Here is a 21,425-nt window from a genome sequence, read left to right as displayed (position 1 = left end):
TAAAATATTATGGTGTGGCAATGCAGTGTATATGATGCTTAATCTGCTAAACAGCCTGTGTTTTGAATGGCAATAAATGCAATAACCGTATTACTCTTTTGTTGATTGGATTGTGTTATTTTATTCTAAATTAGCTTAAATCACCTAGTATACTTAGAATACCCGATTCAGCAATTTGTTGGGTTTGCTAAATTTTACTAATGACTAATGAAATAAATCTTCATTTGGTAATTTTCAGAACTAAAAAATATTTAGTCAGAAATTTCATATGACAATGAAAGCACAACATCTGAAAGAATGATTCAATTTTAAGCCAATTCTCAGTTACCCAGACTGTTCTTGGACTTTTCTCAAGTAAATGCATCAAGTATAGTGATAGGAGCTAATCTATCACAACAGCTTAAGTGCACAGGGAAACTTCACCCTTGTGCTTGTTTCTGAAAGAAACTGACTTCCACAGAGCATAATTATAATGTGGGATACGGAACAGCTTACCATCAGAAGAGTGGAAACATTGTTTTAGAACAGGCTGAATAGCCATTGCTGATTTTTATCATAAATCAACTTCACGTGCTTTGGTGCAATTGAAAGTGACAACAGGTGCAACAGCTAGGCAACCCCCAAAAACAGAATGGTTTTGCAGATGGTGGCCATAGACAATAGCTCTCTCCTTATCTATCTTGACTGATTCTTCTCTAGTTTTGTGTATTTCTAGTGTCCTTGTCAATATTGGTAGCATGAGGTGGTACCTGCAGCCGATTCAAGTTGCACAGGTAGTAGGTTTGTTGTGTCTCCCAGCACAGTCTCGATGGCAGGTATAGCGGGTCCACAGCTCTCGTCAAAAAGGCCAGTTTTAATAAATAATCACCGCACTCGCGGCTTAGCGAAGGGGCATGGTGGTATGTGGCCAAAGTGGTTCCTGAGGAGTTCGTGATGTGGGCATTTCTCACCTAAGTGCACAGGTGGGAAGCGGTCCGCATCCATAATTGTTCCCAGGAGCTTCTGATTGCCACGATTACCATGCCTCTTCATAAATAGAAGCGCGAGTCGGCTAAAGGGAAAAAGAAGAGAACAGGAAAGAATGGCAGGTTGCAGGAGAAGGCAGGAATCTGGAGGAGAAAGCCGGTGCAGGAGAGAGAGAGAGAGCGAGCGTGAGAGAGAGAGAGCGAGCGAGCATGACAGAGAGAGAGAGAAAGAGCGCGCGAGTGAGAGAGAGAGATAGAGCGAGTGAGCACAGGCTCGCGTGCAACTGAGAGCGAGCGAGCAGCTAAGCAGGGAGCCTGGGTGTTTGTTTCAGTGTTATTCAATGTTTTTACATTTAGTTTACTATTACACTGTGCATTCTATGATATAATTAACTATTTCTTTTAAATTTTAAATATTTTAAAAATCTTTAAAGAAAATATATTTACATACAGTTCATACTGTCTGGAACAGATTAATTGTATTTATATACAATCCTATGGGGGAAATTACTTCGTGTCACTGTACACATATGTAATCACTTGTGCTAATTTGGTTTTTCTGTATGCTGTAAATTTAATTATATTTATAAATTGTAAGCAAAACATAGAACATAGTCTTTAAAAGTTCCACTCGGATGTTTTTTTTCACATATCCAATACTATCTTATAGGGTGATTGTGAACCCTAAACTATATACAGTAAAAGTCATTTTCTGACCATTATTCATATATAATGTGGTGTTACAAGCAGTAATGTTTTAGCAATCTTATATCTTCTTTTCCAACCATTCCTAGGCCATTGTTTTATATTACACGATTGGATTTCAGATTTACTTACTCAAAAACATTTTTAAGTGCACTTAACTAGTACTTCACATACCTTCCTAAACAATAACTTTCTTAGATGCTTACAGTTGTCATGGAAAAAAATAGAATTTATAGTTTATTGTATACAGTAGCTGTGAATCAGATGCTAACGATGCTGTATCTGTAAACAAGCTGCATTTTTCTCAACAGTAAGTCCTTTTTTTGATATTTAATTTAACTTGAAAATGAAAAAATATACCCACTACTATTTGTGCAGTTTTAAGGAGAGTGGTTGTTTCTTGGAGGTTATATGTATATTTAAAACTTTTTTTCTTTTCTTACAAAAGTGCAATGGTGTACTTGTATTTCTAGAGCTTATAAAAGAGGCCAAATGTGATTCGTAGCGAAGCAAGGCTTTAAGGTTAATAGCATTTTACATGAGTAACAAACCAGGCACAAAATCTTTTTTTTTTAAATAGCCTGACCACCATTTTCATTCTGCCTACCTTGATAAGAGTCACAGTGTTATCCGGCAGAGCTGGGTCAAATATCTACTCTATCTACCACAATTTATTGCTGCCCATTAGGGTGATATTCTCAGATTTCCAAAGCCAGTCCAGAGATATAATCTCTCCAGTTTGTCTTGCCTCTGCCTCTTCCTCAACTGGGCAACGCCTTGTTCACTTCCCAAACGAGATGCCCAGGAGAAAGCCAAGATAGATGTTTAAATCACCCCAACTGGTGCAACTCAATCCACAGACTAGTTCTATTGAGAGTTTTTACTGTATTGCAAAGCCCCATAGCTATAGAGATAGGCTCATATCTTTCCAATATTCATTTTATAAATTATGCATTGTGGAATGGCATTGATAATACCAATAGCAGGGAGGTAGAAAATTAGAACAGTGGCCATGTCAAGGCCAGAAATTATAACAGTAACTGTTGGTACAGTGATTCTAATGAGCAGCTTTAATGCCAGCCCTGGAGGAAGCATATAAAAATGTGAACACACTACAGCCTCACTACCACCATCCTAGTGTGGTATAAAGAGTAGTCCTTCTAAAGACAGCAAGCTGCTTAAAAGAGCAATAAACATGAGCAAAAATTGATTTAGTCAATCGTAAGCCACAATCACATTTTTCTATAATATGCTACTATATCATAATAAGTTACTGATCTTTCTACATTGGGTAAAACTTATAAAAAGCAGAATGGACACACACATTTCTAGGCAAACATCAACTACGTAATCTCTCTCTCTATATATATAAAATTCAACGTCTGTCTGTCTGTCTGCCTCTCTGTATGCCTATCCACTTTTCCTGAGAGAACTACTTAACGGATTTAGATTTTTTTTTTTTCTATAATTTGCTTGAATACTCCGGTTGATTTTGCGACCTATCTCATCGCGCTAAGTATCATAGTTTGCTTGCGGGACCGATTTATTTACAAAAATCTGAGAGAGACGCAATGGGCTGAGGGGAGGGGGAGGGGGGCAGGGCCCTTGTCACTCACGTGCCAGCCTTGATGGTGTATCCTACATCCACTTACAGTAGCTATCGAACAACAGAACTACTTAACGGATTTAGATCTTTTTTTTTTTTTTGAATTTGCTTCAACATTCTAGTTGATTTTGTGACTTCACTCATTGCGCTAAGAATCATAGTTTGCTTGCAGAAGTGATACTGTATATTCAAGCTAATCCAAGGCAGAGGCTGCAGGCCGAGGGGAGGGGAAAGCATGACGTTAAGAGTGGGGAGTCGGTCTACCTCTGTGTATTGGAGTGTACCTTGCCTCAGATTAGCTACCAGTACCTTTTTGTTTATTGATTTTTAAAGTTTGTCCTGTTTCACTACTACGTGGGCAGAACCACAGGGGATGGCTAGTATATGATATTTGAAATTTTACAGTTCTGCTACGCAGTAATGAAGATGAAATAGAAACCTGGGCACTCAGCGTAATAAGTGTAGATCAGCAAAATTAGCCTGCATGGGTTAGATAGATAGATAGATAGATAGATAGATAGATAGATAGATAGATAGATAGATAGATACTTTATTAATCCCAAGGGGAAATTCACAATATGCTTCTGATGACGTTTGTGGTATCACATGGTTTACACTGGATGATAAAATGCCCATTTGACCTGGTATGTAAGTGACTGAAGCTTAAACAAAGCAAAACCTAGAAAAGGAATTATACTCATTCAGTAAAACAGTTAGGTAGCCACTGTCTGGCTTTTCAAGGTCCTGAAGCAAATGCTGAACCATTTACAATGCTTTTCTTGTGAAATTTGCTGAACATTGATTTTGTATTCCTCAATGACATTATGACTCAGGCTAATTAATAGTTTGTGGAGGGCATGGTAAAAATGATCAATGTATGCATGTTTGTTGTTTATACATTTCCATACCTTTAATCCAATTTCAACAAAATTTTACACATATATCAAGAAGAGACAAAGACTATTTTGGAACCCACAATTTTGTTCCTGGAGGTAACTTTGGATGTTAGATTATTTTTTTCCTTTTTACTAAATTAAATTTTAAAGACAGTGCCATTTGGTGGTTCTGAGTAAATGAATCATCAGAAAACACTGAAGCCAGACTTGTAGACAAAAGGACCATAACTTAAAATTAGTTATGCGGGCAGCACTGAATGCTGATGCTAGTTGTGGACATAAGCTGGATCAGAGCCACAAAATCTTTAACTTGAATGTTTTTGGTGAAAGCTGGGGTGCATGCTACTCCTCTACAAAATAATTTAAAAGAGAAAAAGAGTGAAATAAATTAATTTTCTTTTTTTTGCGGAAGTGAATTTGCTTTTAGTTTGGGAAAAGTAAAAGAAGATTGTTTTATTATATTCTGAGACTGGAGGAATTTTTCTCATCAAAATTAAAGTTTCCCTTTTGCTTCTTAGGTTAGGGACTAGAAACATGGACTGAGTAAGGGCTCCAAAAAGAAATTTTATTTTCTTCCTTTTGTTTTGCTTCTGTATCCATCCTCTAAAAAATGTCAAATCCAAATCACTTCTCTCATATATATTCAGGGTGATAAGAAAAAAAACATTGGTTCATATTACAAAATGATGTTTTGATGTGTTTTTCATATGTGTTCACTATTATGTGCTGTAACCAGGGTTGACAGATTTACAAAAATCACAGATTTGGACAGCCATCATTTCAAGAAACCAAAAAACAGATGTTAAGAAACTAAGGAAGACAGAAAAATAGATAATTTTATTAAAGTATAATTATAGTTATATAAATGTGTTTAATCTACAGGAAACGTACAATGACACAAACACACAATGTATTCAAACATAACTTTAACTAGATATTCAATATAAAAATTGAATTAAGATTTTTTTCAACATACAATTTTTGTTCAGTCTGAATTTTCAGAGGCAATGCAGAACTTGGGGTTTATCTTTTGAACTCAGGACAGTCTCACTCATACAACTCTGACTGTAAGACAAAGTGACCATCACCTTGCGTGTTTCCTAGAGGTTTGTGAGACCTGGTTTTCACTCATGCTAGATAGCTGTAGATCTTGTCAAGCTTTTTGGATCAAAGGGATTTAAAAACTGGCTAATCATTGTCCCACAAATTAGCCTTCTTAATTCAGTTCAGTCTGTTTTAAAGTTTATTTTTATATAGCACTCTTTATTGTGTGCAGGTGCAGAGCGCTGCGACAAATCCACATGTAGATATAAACACAAACTTTAAGAACTTCTAATTACATAATGAGCACACTAACAGACACAGATCTGTTTAAACAGACAAGAAATTAAGTAGTACAAAACAGATTAACTTAAATATTCTTACATAAATCAGTGAAGCTGTGTTCATTTACATGCATTATCCAGCAGGGCTTTAAGTTATGTGTTTCTTAAAGCAGCTCAATCACATATAACATTCACACTTGCACCATACTTTACAGCTTTCAATTTGGTTAAGAAATATTTACATATCGATTTTACATTAGTATGATACAATGGTCTGTAACAATGGGATTGCCAAAAATGTCCTTGACTTTTTTATTTACCAAAGCATCATCAAAAGTGATTTTTTTCATGCCAACATTGTTTTAGTAATGTCTTCAACTCTTCTTCAGTCATGCATTTGTTATAATCAGTCAGACTTCTGTCTGTATTTGAACATGGTCATGTAGAACCTTATCATTGTACTCATCTCTAGAGTATTATAATATTACATTATAAATATCCACAATTTCATGGACAGTGGAACTGAAAATAAATGCATCTTTCATGCCAATAAGTTAATGAAATCTGATACTGCCACTTCACAGAAATGCTATTTAGCAGACTAAATCTGTAGCCTGCTTAACTCTAAATTTAACCCCCAAAAATGAACCAAAAAATTTCATTTTTTTTCAATACAAAAAATGTAATGTTTAATAGAAACATGTAAATACCAAACTGTCAACATAAATACAGTAGGTAAGGTATGCCTAGTATCCACTGATGCAGATTTAGTACATGTCCTTTGTGTGATATGTTTTGAAACAGTCAGCAACACACTGCTCGACATTGCAATCAAGACAGTACCAACATATTTCTTTGCATACTTTTCTTATATTTTACCTGTAGCTTGTGGGTCAAAATGTCAGTACCCAACCTGCACGATTGATGTGCCTATTGTGTTACTTTAAGCAAATGGCACAAAAGCTTAGTGACTTCCATGTTTTCCCTGACAAACATTGACAGTTGCTACATTGTGAACAGTACTTAGGAGGCTAATGTCTTTCTTGTCCTTCCACTTGATCACAGTCATTTTGCCTTTTTTCCACACACCCATTGCACCATGCTGAAGCTTCTCACGACTAAATCCACCAGACATATCACAACGGTTCAGTTGTACAGTGCCATATGCATCAGTTTCACTACCCATGACAATGTCTGATTCAGTTCAGTTTCATTGATGTTACCAGCCCAGCATACCACAGTGTAGAAAACTGCACTGGTCATCAGAGAGTTATAGGAGATGTGAAGGATGTTACTTCTCACATTAGAGAAACACAGTCTTCAAATAAAAAAAGAGTCTGCTTCTACCCTATCTTATATAGTTCCTCTTTGTTCCGAGATGAGTCCAACCTGTCATTAATGTGGACTCCCTTATAGGAGTGGACCACCTCTACATCTTGGATAATGAACCGGACATAGAGGGTCTTTGGTGCGGTGAAAGTCAATAACCAGTTCCTTGCTTTTGCTGATGTTAAGATGCAGGCAATTCACTGTACCACGAAAGAGACTTTTCCCCCCTGACTTCTATACTTTGTCTCATCCCCTTTATTAATACACCAATAAGTGCAGAGACATCTGAGAATATCTTCAAGTGACATAACTTGGTGCTATATTTATAGTATGAAGTGTAGACAGTAAAGAGAAAAGGATACAGAGCTGTTCCTTGTTTTACTCCAGTGTTGCTCACATTCATATCAGAAACACAGTCCTCAAGACTCACGAACTGCAGTCTGGCTGGCAGATAGTCCATTATCCAGAACACTGGATATCCACCTGCATATCACTGAGTTTATAACTTAACAGGGATGGCTGGATGGCTTTGAAGGTGATAGAGAAATCAAGAAACACAATTCTTACCGTGCTGCTAGCTTTGCCTGAGTGAGAATAAGCCTTGAAAAACAGATGGATAATTACATGCTCCACTCCAATCTTTGTTCAAAAGGTAAACTGCAGTGAGTCCATGTGGTCTACCACCACAAGAGGACTCATATATTCCAACACCAGCCTCTCAAATGTCATATGTCATTATGATGTGAGACATAAGTGTAACTAGTCTGTAGTCATTAGGTGAAGAGGCTCCAACCTTCTTTGAAACAGGAACAATGCAAGATATTTTCACAGCAGTGGTACTTTCTGAAGCATTCGGAACAGAGTGAACAGGTGACAGAGGGCACCACAAAGTTGGTCAGTAAAGGGCTTAAGAATTCGAGGACCAACTCCATCTGGTCCACAGCTTTTCACTGGCCATTCCAATTGACATGGTAGGGGTTGTTAAAGTAGTAGGGAATGTGTGGGAAGACTAGGTAATACTGGGGAATTATAATGCATAATAATTGGGAAAAAGTATAAATGATAACTTCCTAAAATGTGCACTGCATGTGTTGGCATTTCAGTATATAATTTAAGAGGCACATGTATGCATTTCTATATTAGTTTATGAACCAAGTAAATCCTGTGTTATACCAAACAGTAACTCTAACAACAGTAAATAGTCCAACAAGTCAAAACAAGTAATTAAAGCACTTGTTTAATGCCACTACCATTGAAGGTTTACATAATTATATTAAAATCTGGAGAAATAATAATGATAAAATGTAAAAGGGAAATTTTTATTAGAAGAGCTGGGGTAATATGAATGAGGTGCCTTCTTCTTTTTTTTTAACTCTTGTTTGTTGTATGGTTAATTCCGCCATTAGTTATATTTTTTTTAGATATCAGACATCTGAAGCCGCTAACGAACCCTTCTTTTTACTGACAGTCCTTAGCAGTGAAAAATAAAAGTGTAACAGAATATTATTGAACCTGATTGTGAGTTTGTGTAACGTTAATAGAAATGGCCAGAAGATATCACAGGAGAGATGAATGTTAGATACTTTGATGCCTTGACAAAATTTCCAGCACAATTGCTTCAAATGTTTTGCTTTTTCATGAGGCTTCAATCCACCCACCACTAAGCTGGACCTTCCCGATATCAGTGCATTTATACTACAATCAACTGAAACCCCTTGACTACAGACAGGTGATTTCCATTTAATTAATTATGTAACTTCTGAAACCATTTTCCTGTGCCAGTGATGATGTACTGTAGGTGTTTCATATTAAATGGGCCGAATAGTAATGGGCTTATACTTTTAATTAATTTAGATCATGTTACACCTTGACATTAACAAGTGTTCTCTTGCTGATCATTGTCAAAAAAGCCAAATTAAATCCACTGTGATTCAATGTTGTGTAATAATAAAAAGTGAAAAAAAATTCAAAGACACTGTATGACAATGAAATGATGATAGGGAATAACTATCCACTTCACAAAGGCTTATCTCACCAAGTACTATATTAGAAAGAACCATGTATACCAATGGTTACACAGGGGCTGGGCCTGTTTTTGTAATTTTCTTAATATAACTGAATAAATGCTTTAATGTAATTGAAAACTTTAAAGTCAGCTGAACTTTTTGGCTAATCATAAAGTATACTCTCTGGAGTATTTTTAGACAATGAGTTTTAAATGATTCCTTTATAATATGACAAAGAAATACGTAAAATGCAAAGGCAAAATAAGAATCACATTAATTTCTTTAAAGTTTGAACTGCAGCAGAATTGCTTGTTTCAAACTGAAAAATAAGAAAAAGGAGGTGTGCCTGGAGGGTATAATATTGTTAATAACAGATTGTTTTTTTGTTGTTTTTTAAAATCAAAGCACTGCAGTGCCTAACATTATAATAAGATCCTCTAGAGACATGATATTCCATCAAGTTTGTATTTGGCCAATCAGCCATTTGTCACGAAACACAAAGACTAGAAACACCCTCCTAAGCTGTGTCAAAATTATTTATGCATAGAACAGCAGGATAGAAATGTAGCTGTCAGGAAATGGTCACCTTAAATTTGTGATAAAACTCCAACTGAGAATATATTTGTAGTCATGCATTTAAAAGTAAAGTGTAATAATCACGTCCTCAACATTTCCTGCAGGAGGTTTGTATTGGATTATCACAGGAACAGCTTAATAAATTAATCAAGAATACTAGGGGTGAAAAATAAAAACTTTTTTTTAATTTAAGTTGCACTATATAATAGTGAAATTGTGATATTATAATATAAGGAATATACCCTTAACTACAGAATTTATTTACTTGAATATGCTTTAGTTAAATATCAATACAGTATATACATTTAAAAAATGTGACTTCATAGTAAAGACAGTTCTGAAAGGGAATGATAGTGGTTTCAGTTTTTTGGCCTGACATACATATTTTTCATATACTTGTGCTGTGTTTTCATTATTTATAAACGTAAGTGGTTCACAAGAATCATAAGGCCTGGTTTACACTGTACAACTGGAAGAGAAGGACCAGCCTGGGAGAATGTTGGTAGAATGAAGTTGCAAGCTGACTTTCTCCTGGCTTGCCATATATATTATGCATATGCTGTGCCTATGAAAAGTATTCACCTAAAGCTGATGGGCTACACCAATGATGATTTAAATGGTGAATACTTATGCAATAATTTAATTTGTGTTTTTATTTGTAATTAATTTAGATGACTTTGCAGAAATGACATTTCACTTTGACATTAAAGAGTGTTTTCCTTTTATCAATGCCAAAAAGTGAAGTTAAATCCATTGTGATTCAATGTGGTATAATAACAAAATGTGAAACCTTCCAAGCAGATGAAAACGTTTTATAGGTGGTGTACTTATATACTGTAACATTCGAGCACGCTCTTTATATCATATTAAGTATCAACACTTTTTTTTTCTTTTAGACTGTATGCTGCATTTTTGTAATAAGACATCTTTAAATATTTCTTCATTTCCAATTTAACAATGTTTATGATAGTTATTATATAGAAATTTAAATAGCACATAGATTTAAATGCATGGACTTGATTGTACTTAAGTAAACCTTATTTCTCATAGAAGTGAAACTGCAAGATAATATACAGTTTGCTTTTAGCTTCTCAGGTTTGTTGCATTTAACCTCTCTATATCAAAATCTTTTTTGGAACTGGAAATTAAATATTAATAAAAAATAAAGGTGAGATTGTAGCATCAGTTTTTTAATCTGCCATCTGTGCTACTCATCTGTACCTGTGCATTTGTGCATGAAATTTGTTATATAAAATTAAAATAGATTGATGACAATGGTAATCAGCATTGAATGGATAAAGCTATGGTTTTATAAAAACAAATGACTGATTTCCATATTTGTAAATAAACTTGTTTTTAAGAAGAAAGGTTTTTAAAGTTAGAATTTGAAAATTTGAAAGTTAACTATTTTTGAAATAAACTAACATTTGGGAAAAAACTACCTGATGTTTATGGTTCTTTTGAGATTAGAATAGGTACTATTTTTTGACAGGGACATTTTGCTATTTATTCATTAAAAGATAAATGGGCTATACATTTATATTTTACTAAGAACTATGCAATTAATTGTGCACATTATTTTTCAATTTTTAATATGAATATAATCATGGAAAATTCATGGAAACAAAAATCATGTAAGAAAAATCAATGTGAAATTAAGTAACCTGAAAAAACAGAACACTCAAAAGAAAGACTTTTGGTTTCTTTATTACAATATGCTGCTTCATGAATAAAATTAATAAAAACTGCAAAAAACAAATAATATACAGACGGATTTGGATTTAAATTCACATTATGAAACAAATAATGTAATCATGAATGTCTTAGTAAACACCACCATGTCAGAATAGGATAAAGCTAATCTACTTTATAAATACTTCAGTATGTGATTTCAGCCATACACATTTCCGGTTTGTTATTGTCTTGGCACAAGAAGTGTGCTAATAAATTAACTTCAGCAAACATTAAACTAATTCAAATATACATTTATGATTGCAGTAGAAAATTTCCCACTGCATAGGTTGTGAAGTGCCTACTTATTTATCACATACTGGAAGTGTTCACCCAAGTTTAATATCATACAAATGATTCAGCCAATTAATTTTAAAGCAACATAATTATTTAAATTGAGATCACTTGTCTGTCATCAAGTGGTCTCAATTGATTGTAATAAAAGTGCACCTACTGTATATCTGAAAGATCCATCATGTGGTGCCTTAGTATCGTGGCCTAACGCACAGAATAAAGACAAAAGGACACTCCAAGCAACTCCTTGAAAAGGTGACTGAAAAGCACAATTCAGGGAATGGATACAAGAAAATATCCAAATCACTGAATATCCCTTGGGGTCAATTTATATCAATCATTAAGAAATGGAAAGAGTATGAAACAGCACTAAATCTACTTGGAGCTTGCCACCCACAAAAACTAAGGGATTGTACAAGAAGAAGACTAGTTTGAGAGGGCACCAGAAGACCTAGATAATCAGATAACTCTAAATGGGTTATAAGTTACAGTGGATGAGAATGGAGAAACTATGCAAACTGCAGATGTTGCCCAGATGTTTCAACAGTCACAGCTTTAATGGGGTGTGGTAAAGAGAAGGCCACTCTCAAATAAAATACATACAAAATCAAAGTACTAGGGTGTTGTACCATGTTAGCGATTATGGATGTAGTGCGAAGTCAAGCAAAATGGCACCTTTTATTGGCTAACTAAAAAGATTACAATATGCAAGCTTTTGAGGCAACTCAGGCCCCATCTTCAGGCAAGATGTAATCGAAAGCTTGCATATTGTAATCTTTTTAGTTAGCCAATATAAGGTGTCATTTTGCTTGAGTTCTCTCTACTATGATATCCATCAGACTAAATGCCAAAAAGCCAAATACAACACATCAAAAAACGGCATTCCCATCATTAAGCATGCTGGTGGCAGCATTATGCTGTGCGGATGCTTCTCTGCCCAGTCATTAAGCCAAAGCTACAAAGAAATGGGTTAAAAGTAAGTTAATGTCCATGGCCATGTCAAACTCCAGATCTCAAACCAATTGAGTATTTGTCGATGGACTTGAAAAAGTCAGTTAGACACCCATATAACCTAACAGAGCTTGAGGCAGTTTTGCAATGAAGAATGGGGGGTAACATTTCAGCATCCAGGTGAGCAAAGCTGATAAAGCCATCTGCACACTGTCTATGCCTATGTATTAATAGTGTAATTATGTTGTAGATGAATATGGTTCTATGCTAATGTTAGCTAACTTCTCCCTGAAACAAATAAATAGATGAAATATTGCAGATAAGACATTTTAATAAACTTGGTTATGAGGTAAAGTAAATCTTTCATTCTTTATCATTGTGAACAGTTGAGGGAAGAAAAATCACAAGGTCTTACAAGGCCATGCATTATTTGGTTGTGTAGTGGCATTAACAAAAATTAGTTTTTTTCTGCTCTTGTTAGCAACTAGTAAGAGTATGTGCAGTGAATTTAGGTAAATCTTAATGTCTCCCTTCCTTTTCATAATTTGAGGACAAGATACTCCTTTGTCAGTCCTACCCCCTTATTATACTCTCCAAAACTTCAGAAATTAAGAGAATGAAAGAGAAATTCTGAATATAATTACAGGCAACTACATAAAAAATGATAGGTAAATGGACATCATTTTCAAGTAGATATGTAAGTGCTTCAGATATTTTATTTGCAATTTATAATATGAAACCTGAGGAGTAACAGTAATCACATAAAATGCCTTAATGAAGTTATTGTAACATTTGTAAAGTCAAAACATAATTTTTCACTAAAGGTAAACAGCACTTCAGGTATGAATTTTTATCTACCATTGGTGATATTTCATGAGTGAAAGACGTCAGAATATTTATTATGGTTAATTAATTAATACTAGTGTTACTATGCAGAACTGTCATGTTAAGCACATAGTGAAATCATACTCGGAGTCCATGAATAAAGAACTGACTAAAATGAAATGGTAGTTTTTTTTTTTTTGTTCTGTAATTTCAAGAGATTATTCATTCAACTCTCTATGATGGACTGGGAAACTGTCCAAGGACGTTTCCTGCCATATGCCATGTGCTGCTAGGCATGGACTCTTGACCCTGTGACCCTGAATTGGAATGAATGGGTTTCAGAAAGTGATGTTATTCATAAACTTGAAAATGGACAATATGTAGGTCTCTATCCATGCGTCAGTGAGGCTGACCAAATTGTATTTTTCCTTGCTACACAAATGTTTGCATTATTGTTTTGGTGGGGTAGAAATACATGTATATAAATAATAAAACTGGTTTTCTGAGAGATTAACTGTTTTCTGCCTTGCACCCAGTACAGCCAGGATAGGGTACAGTTCTCTACAACCCTGAACTGGATTACGAAAATTTGAGAACATTATTTTATGCTCTAATATAACAGTTGTTGAGCTTAATGAAAGTACTAATTTACTAGTTTACGAACATTTAATTTAATCTTTCACTTTCTGCTAAAATGAATTCCCCAGGAGTAATCAGTTATAAACCCATAATTTTTCTCTGTTCAGGAACTAATTAAAAGTTAATTAATTTTAAAAATGAGAAATGTATTACTGTTTGACTTACTTTGCATCTGTGGTAGTTGACAGTGGTTTCTGATATTAATTATTCTCTGTGTTGCAGGACAAGCTGAGTGTCCATCCAGTCAGTGATCTCTCTTCTCATCACTGCCACATTCTGGTAAGACAGTTGCTACTGTACCACATCGTTCAGTCTTCACATTTGCTCTACCTTAAACTGTTGTTACTTGAGACAGCTTTTTTCATCTGTCCTGAAAAGAACAGTCGACTATATTTTGTATGAAAACACTGACCTCAGATTTGGAAGTGCCAAATCTCAGAACAAGAGCTGTACATGTGGACTAAACTGCTCCACTGTTATCATAATCATCTTTATCATCACCATCTACAAAGAGAAAAATATTAAACCAGGATGTCCCTGATTGGACTCTGTAATATTTGGAAAAATCTTAATGTCTCCCTTCCTTTTCATAATTTGAAGACAAAATGCTCCTTTGGCAGTCCTACCCACTTATTATACTCTCCAACACTTCAGAAATTAAGAGAATGAAAAGTAGGCAACGTGATGAAAGAGAAATTCTGAATATAGCCAAAATGTGCACTACTCTCTACTATCACTGGCTCTATATTTTACAATACAAAGCTTGATAAAATATTAGATAATGTGTACAAGAAAAAGCTGCCTTCTACTGCATGAGTGGCACAGCAAAGAGGTTTTCCAAGATAATGTGTTTCTATATCATCGAAAGCTCTTCAACCAAATCATTCATCCATGCAGACACCTTCAAACCCTCTTAATCCACTTGAGGATTGAGAGTCAAACACATTCATGCAGTTTAGATGCTCCTATTAACGGCTGAAAAATGGCCAGAGTTTCTGAAAAGTGTTTTACGTCATTTAAATTTAAAAATGCTACACTGCTTATACAAAAAGTAAATGTCAGATTTCTCAGCTGAGAAATATGAATGGGAATGCACATATGAGATGTAAACAAATTTTAGACCATGTATAAAATGGTTTCATCCTGTTGGAATTATTCTTCTACAAGAAAGAAAAATGTGGCAATAATAACCTCCCCTGAGTCACACAGTTCTTCTGGAGAGCAATTCATGCATAAAAGATTACAATTTTAATTGTGCTTTAGCTACATATTCATTTTATTTTTTGCATATCTTGAAATTCTAATTTAAATTACACATAGATGAACAGATCTTTGTTTTAATGATTATAAAGTGCAACAGATTAAATAAAGACAGAAAACAGTACAATATTTTAAAATATGTTTTATAGTTTACGTATGCCTTAGAAAGTGTGTGATTCCAGCAATGTGCTAAACAGATGCCTGTTAAAGTACAAAAAATATTTTTGTCATTAGGTAACATCATTTTATTTGAGTAGAAAACAAAAAACATTGAGAAGGATTAATGGAATGCCATGAAAGTTTTATTTTCTCTTTGTTTGATTTTTTAATTATTGCATTGTTGATGGTTATAATATGCGGCAATATAGCAAATAAAATCTAAGGGGGAAAAGGACATTAAAGGGTGCTGGTTCGTTGATTTGTATGTGTGCAAGCTAAAAAAGTGCTGACTAAAGTACTTAAGCCCCTTGAAAGACTTCAGTGCACTCAGGCCTGTGAGAGGTGCTCTACAGTAGACCATCAACCCAAAACACAGATACAGGAATCCAAAGTATGAATAAATGGAGGTTTATTATGCAAATTATGACACTACAGGTAAAAACCAAGTACAACAAAGGAGTGAAACACTAACAGCCCCCAAACAATAGTAGCTCTTGACCATTATATACTTGTGTACTCTTCGCTCACTTTCCCAATACATCCTCAAACACTCTGGATCTCCCTTCTCCCACTTGCCATGACAGTGTTTTCCACCAGATACTTCCAAACTCGATTCTACCCTAAATCAGGGAAAGGGTGGTCTTATAAGCTGCAAGAGGAATATACTGTTAGGTTCTGATGACATTACTAGATCTTGTAGCTGCAATGCAAAAGAGAAAGGGGCATTTGAGTGCCAGCGTGCTTGTCATTTCCAGTATACTTCTGGCGATAACTAAACTACCCCCTTTGGGCCTGGAGGATTCCTACCCAACAATAGAATTTCTCCTGTTCCAACTGTGGTCTTGCATAACCACATTCTGGACTGGATCACTACCCAGGAAATTATAATATGAAGTCATAAAGAAGTTCAAAACAACATCTAGGCATATTCCAATACTAAGAAACTGATTTTAAGATCAGTATTTGTGACTCGTCCATCAGACACAGTGTAACAATGAGGGTGTTGGCAAAAGGATTAATGCAATGAAAAACTTCTCTCAGCTTTTCCAAAATACAAATGCATAATTCCCAAAAGATTTAGAACAAAGCTCAATCAATAAATTAGTCAAATATGAAACTTTTTGAGCACTTCGGCTGCATTATTTTAAGAAAGAAATGAACACTGTATTTTTCACTAACAGCCTTATAACACAGTGTTACAAATGAAGATGGTGTTTCAATAGGTTCTGGTTGCATTAAGATTTTAATGACTTGGCTTTACTGAAGAAGAAAGTCAGACTTTCCATGTGTGTGCTGAAACCAAACTAAAGCTGGGTCATACAACCCAAGGCAGTAATCTAAAATACACCATAGCGCTCACATGAGACTTAAAAGACCATTGTAAAATTATACATTTATTTTTCTTCAATTAAAATACATAGAATTTATCTTCCAATGAAGATGTTGAAGTAGGGCTTATAGTAAGAACTTTGTGCTCAAAATCTCAAAAAATGGCACTAAGGTGAAGCAATTCTTCATAATGGAATCAATTTCCTTCTCAGTATATGAGAGAAAAATAAATAAGTAGAAGAATCGTCCCGAAGGAGTTATTCCTGCCAAAAGTGGTAGAACCAATTATTAAGTGCAAAAGAGCAGATACTTTTTCATACTGAAATAAGCATCACCTACCCTACTATAATACATAAATATCAAAATATGTGTTATGTATATACTTTGGGTCCTTTTCATCTGTTTTTAAGTTTTCTGTTAAGTACAGATAACATTTAGTCAACTATACTACAGTGGAGAAAATCAGAATGGAAAATATTTGCAGAGCACCACAGCTATAAAATATGTTATTTTTAACCAGTGTAACTTTCTATAAGAAGGTGATACAAATCTTAAACAGAACACTGAACATACTAGAAGTCTGAAAAAAGGTAAGGGTATCTGTTTTTAGACTTAATTATTTTTAAAGCAATAAGCACAATACTTTCAGCAATGCTTTCAATAAGTGATATTTCTAGATTTGATAATTGGTGTGATATAATTCTTCTCATTTATGTAAAAATTTTAGAGGAGCATGAGACACTAATAAGTTGAATCTATTGTCACGCACGAGCGCATCGGGAGCAGTTGAAGGACCAGACGCGCAAAGCAATGAGACCGTTGGGGGATGAAAACAGTGTACTAACCTCTCTCTCTCTTCCTCCCTCAGAAAAGACGAAGTGACGCCGCCATAACACCGCCCGGAGTAAACAACAGTCTCCACTTCCGGGTTCCTTTCTTCCCTCTGGTCCCTCAAAGATGACGTCATGCTTCCATCCACAACCACGTTTACCCAGCAGCCATCTCGCATAATTTCCAGTCCACCCCTTTATATTGTCCCTACAAATCTGCCATCTTTGTATTTGTTTACCTCATGCAATATTTTGTTTTGAGAAGAAGACCTGTTTTTGCTTTTTGTTTACAGTATACAGGGCCACAAACCCCAAACCTTCTTACGAGTTGTTTCATTCTTTCACAACTGGCGTAGCCGGCAGGATACAGTCTGAGGAAAAATGACTGAAGGACAAGACCTGAATACGGTCCTGAACACTCTGGCCTCCGAACTACAGGCCCTGAAAGAGGAGCACGCAACTACGAGGGTGGAGCTCGCAGATGCACGAAGGCGGCTGGCCGCAGCTAAAACGGTAAAACCGGAGCCCGTTCGACTGCTGCTTCCTCCTATTTTGCCTTTATCAGAAGCAGACGATATAAAGTCCTACATGGCCATTTTTGAGAGGACGGCCACTCGCCACCAGTGGCCGCGTGCGGAGTGGGCCGCTATTTCTTGAAGGGTCCAGCGCAGTGTGCCTATCATGACCTTCCCGAGGAGGAAGTACACCCTCCTCTTCAAGAGCTACGGCGTAACCTCTGACCAGCAGGCGAGGGAGTGGCGGCATTGGCAATTTGATCCCAACGGGCCTCCCAGGGCACAGGCCTTCGAATTCTGGGGAAAAATCGGGCGCTGGCTATGGCCAGACGTAAATGACGCTCGGCGAGTAGTTGATCTGGTGGTATGTGAGGCATTTTTATACGCCATGCCAGATTATCTCGCCCAGCAGGTCTGGGGATACCCCTTCTCCAATATGGATGGCCTACTGGAGGCACTCAAGTGTCAACTGGCGGTGAACCAACTCGCGGAGGCAGAGAAGCCAGCTCGCGGGGCCCGACAGGGACATGTGGCCATACCAGAGGCCACCCGCCGTGGTCCGGAGGCTCCGGCTAAACCACGCGAACGAGTTCTCCCCTCGCCGCGCAGTTTCAAGTGTGGCGAGGTGGGGAATATCGTCAGCTCCTCTCCCCTGAACCAAGAGCCGATGGACTGCAGCTGGATGCAGGGTGAGAGGTATTGTGCTCTGTTGAATCCCTTGGCGGTTAAAAATACGGGAGTGGTGTTAATTAATGGGCACTCGGTAGTTGCTTTGTTTGACTCCGGGAGCAACATTACCATTGTTGCTCGCCGTTTTGTTCTGCCACGACAATGGGCTGCCCCTAACACGAAAGTAACTTGTATACATGGGGAGACCAAGTCATATAGGTCCGTATATTGTTACATAACTTGGAAAGGGGAACTTAAAAAAATGTTTGTCGCTGTGTTGCCCAAACCCCCCTTTCCGGTCATATTAGGACATGACTGGTCGGAACAGAAAAGCGGTGGGACTGTCACCACTCCGGAAGGCAGGTTGGGTCTGATCATGGAGGGACAGGGTTCCCTCCCAGCTGCTCCCACGCCGTGCACGTCGGCGACTATTGATGATGTAGGGAACACGTCCTTGCAGTCGGACCTCCTCCCAGACATGCAAACTGAGGAGGAGCCGACAGAGGAGAACGCGGCTCCCGATTTTCTAGCCGGTGTGGAGTATCAATTCCGCTCCACGCCAGCTTCATTTAAAAGAGAACAGTGGAATGATGATTCACTGAAGTTCGCCAGGAATGCGAGTGTATCTGCAAACGGCGTGTCGTTAGCCGATTCCACACCATCGGGACCCCACTTTGTCCTAGAAAACGATTTGTTGTATCGAGTGACAAAACACGAAGGTGAGGTTCGGAAGTTGCTGCTAGTCCCGCAGACCTACTGGCGGCAAGTGTGTGAACTAGCGCATGCCCACCTCCTAGGCGCCCATCTCGGGGCCGAGAAAACTCTGGAGAGAATTAAACTCCGATTTTATTGGCCTGGGATTAATGAGGAAGTCAGGCGCTGCTGCCAGTCTTGTCCAGTCTGCCAGTTGTGCCAGATTCCCAGAAGGGACCGTGCTCCTCTCATCCCAATTCCCCTTATCGATGTGCCATTTGAAAGGATCGGGATCGATCTAATAGGACCCATAGAACCTTCAAACCGAGGCCATAAATACATCTTAGTTATGGTCGATTATGCCACTTGATACCCTGAAGCAGTTCCCCTGCGCACTGCTAATTCTAAGAACATCGCACGGGAACTAGTAGCCCTCTTTGCACGGGTGGGTATTCCTAAAGAAGTCCTCACGGACCAAGGAACCCCTTTCACTTCGGATACGTTCAGGAAGGTGGCCAAATTACTCCGTATTAAGCATCTCAAGATGTCTGTGTACCACCCCCAAACAGACGGGTTGGTGGAACGATTTAACCAGACCCTGAAGCAGATGCTGCGCAAGGTAGTCAGCGCGGACGGTCGTAACTGGGACCAACTTTTACCCCTAGTGCTCTTTGCTTACCGGGAGGTGCCTCAAGTCTCCACTGGGTTCTCCCCTTTTGAGCTGCTGTATGGGCGCCAACCCCGGGGTATTTTGGATATACTCAAAGAAGGCTGGGAAGGAGAGGCGCTTCCCTCCGTTACCATTCTAGAACATATCGCACAGTTACGCGATAGGCTAGAAAAAATTAGACCCATACTAAATGAACACATGTCTAAGGCTCAAGCAGCACAGGCCCGCAATTACGATCGAAACACGTGTATCCGGGAATTTCAACCGGGGGATCGCGTAATGGTGCTCGTGCCCACTTTCCACTCAAAATTGTTGGCCCATTGGCAAGGCCCATACAAGGTAAAGGAGAGGAAAGGGTTTGTAGACTATTTGGTGCTTCAGCCGAATTTTTGACCGAGCGAGAGGGTCTATCATGTGAACTTGCTAAAGCCCTGGAGAGACAGGGAGGAGCCGACCCTCCCAGGGCCGACCCTCTCCCTTTTCTCGGGAAAAGACGCTCTTAACCTCGGCCCCAATTTGAGTCCCCAACAGCGACAGGAGCTCCTTGGAGCAATCCGGTCGGTGCCGGAAGTGGTCAGCAAGACACCAGGGCGAACCTCGCTGATTGAACACGACATAGTGACCGACCCGGGGGTGGTAGCCAGGGAGCGACCTTATCGCCTCCCGGAAGCAAAACATACGGAGGTGGAGCTAGAGGTACAGCGAATGCTGGACCTGGACATCATTGAGGAAAGTCATAACCCCTGGTCCAGTCCGATTGTCCTTGTTTCTAAGCCGGACGGCTCCTGGAGATTCTGTAACGACTTCAGACGTCTTAATCAGGTCTCCAAGTTTGACGTCTACCCCATGCCCCGGATAGACAAGCTACTCGAAAGGCTGGGGACGGCATGTTATTTGACTACCCTGGACATGACCAAAGGGTATTGGCAAATTCCCTTAACAGCATTTGCAAAAGAAAAAACGGCCTTCAACACCCCTAGTGGCCACTGGCAATACAAGGTCCTCCCATTTGGACTGCACGGGGCACCAGCAACCTTTCAACGTCTGATGGACAGAGAGCTATAGCCCCACTGGTCCTATTGTGCCGCCTACCTGGATGACATGGTCATTTTTTCTGGCACGTGGGAGGAACATGTATTACAGGTTTACGCATGTCTTCTGACGCTAGCGAAAGCCGGCCTCTGCATAAACCCTCGTAAGTGTTATTTTGGTTTGAGCGAGACCAAATATTTAGGCTACTTAGTAGGGGGAGGGTTGGTAAAACCACAGTGTAGCAAAGTTAAAGCCATCTTGGAATGGCCCCGTCTGGTGGTCAAGAAACAAGTGCAAGCCTTCCTGGGATTTGCCGGGTATTATCGCCGGTTTGTACCTTGGTTTTCCGAGAGGGCAGCACCCTTGACGAAGTTAACAAAGAAAGGGGCTCCCTTTCAAGTGGTGTGGAATAGCGAAGTA

At 38.0% G+C, this 21,425-nt stretch overlaps 1 long non-coding RNA gene across 1 annotated transcript in view; it reads left to right on the top strand.

Annotated features, from left to right (window-relative positions):
- LOC120530411 overlaps positions 1-17,632 on the top strand; it is a 32,547-nt gene extending 14,915 nt beyond the window's left edge. The window contains exons 2-3 of the long non-coding RNA XR_005633959.1: positions 14,071-14,127; positions 17,465-17,632. This is a non-coding gene — a long non-coding RNA (uncharacterized LOC120530411). The remainder of the gene's footprint in view (positions 1-14,070; positions 14,128-17,464) is intronic.
- Positions 17,633-21,425: the final 3,793 nt, after the last annotated feature.

Source organism: Polypterus senegalus, chromosome 5 (genome assembly GCF_016835505.1).
Source record: "Polypterus senegalus isolate Bchr_013 chromosome 5, ASM1683550v1, whole genome shotgun sequence".
Lineage (NCBI taxonomy): Eukaryota > Metazoa > Chordata > Cladistia > Polypteriformes > Polypteridae > Polypterus > Polypterus senegalus.
This window is presented reverse-complemented; position numbering and strand designations above follow the sequence as displayed.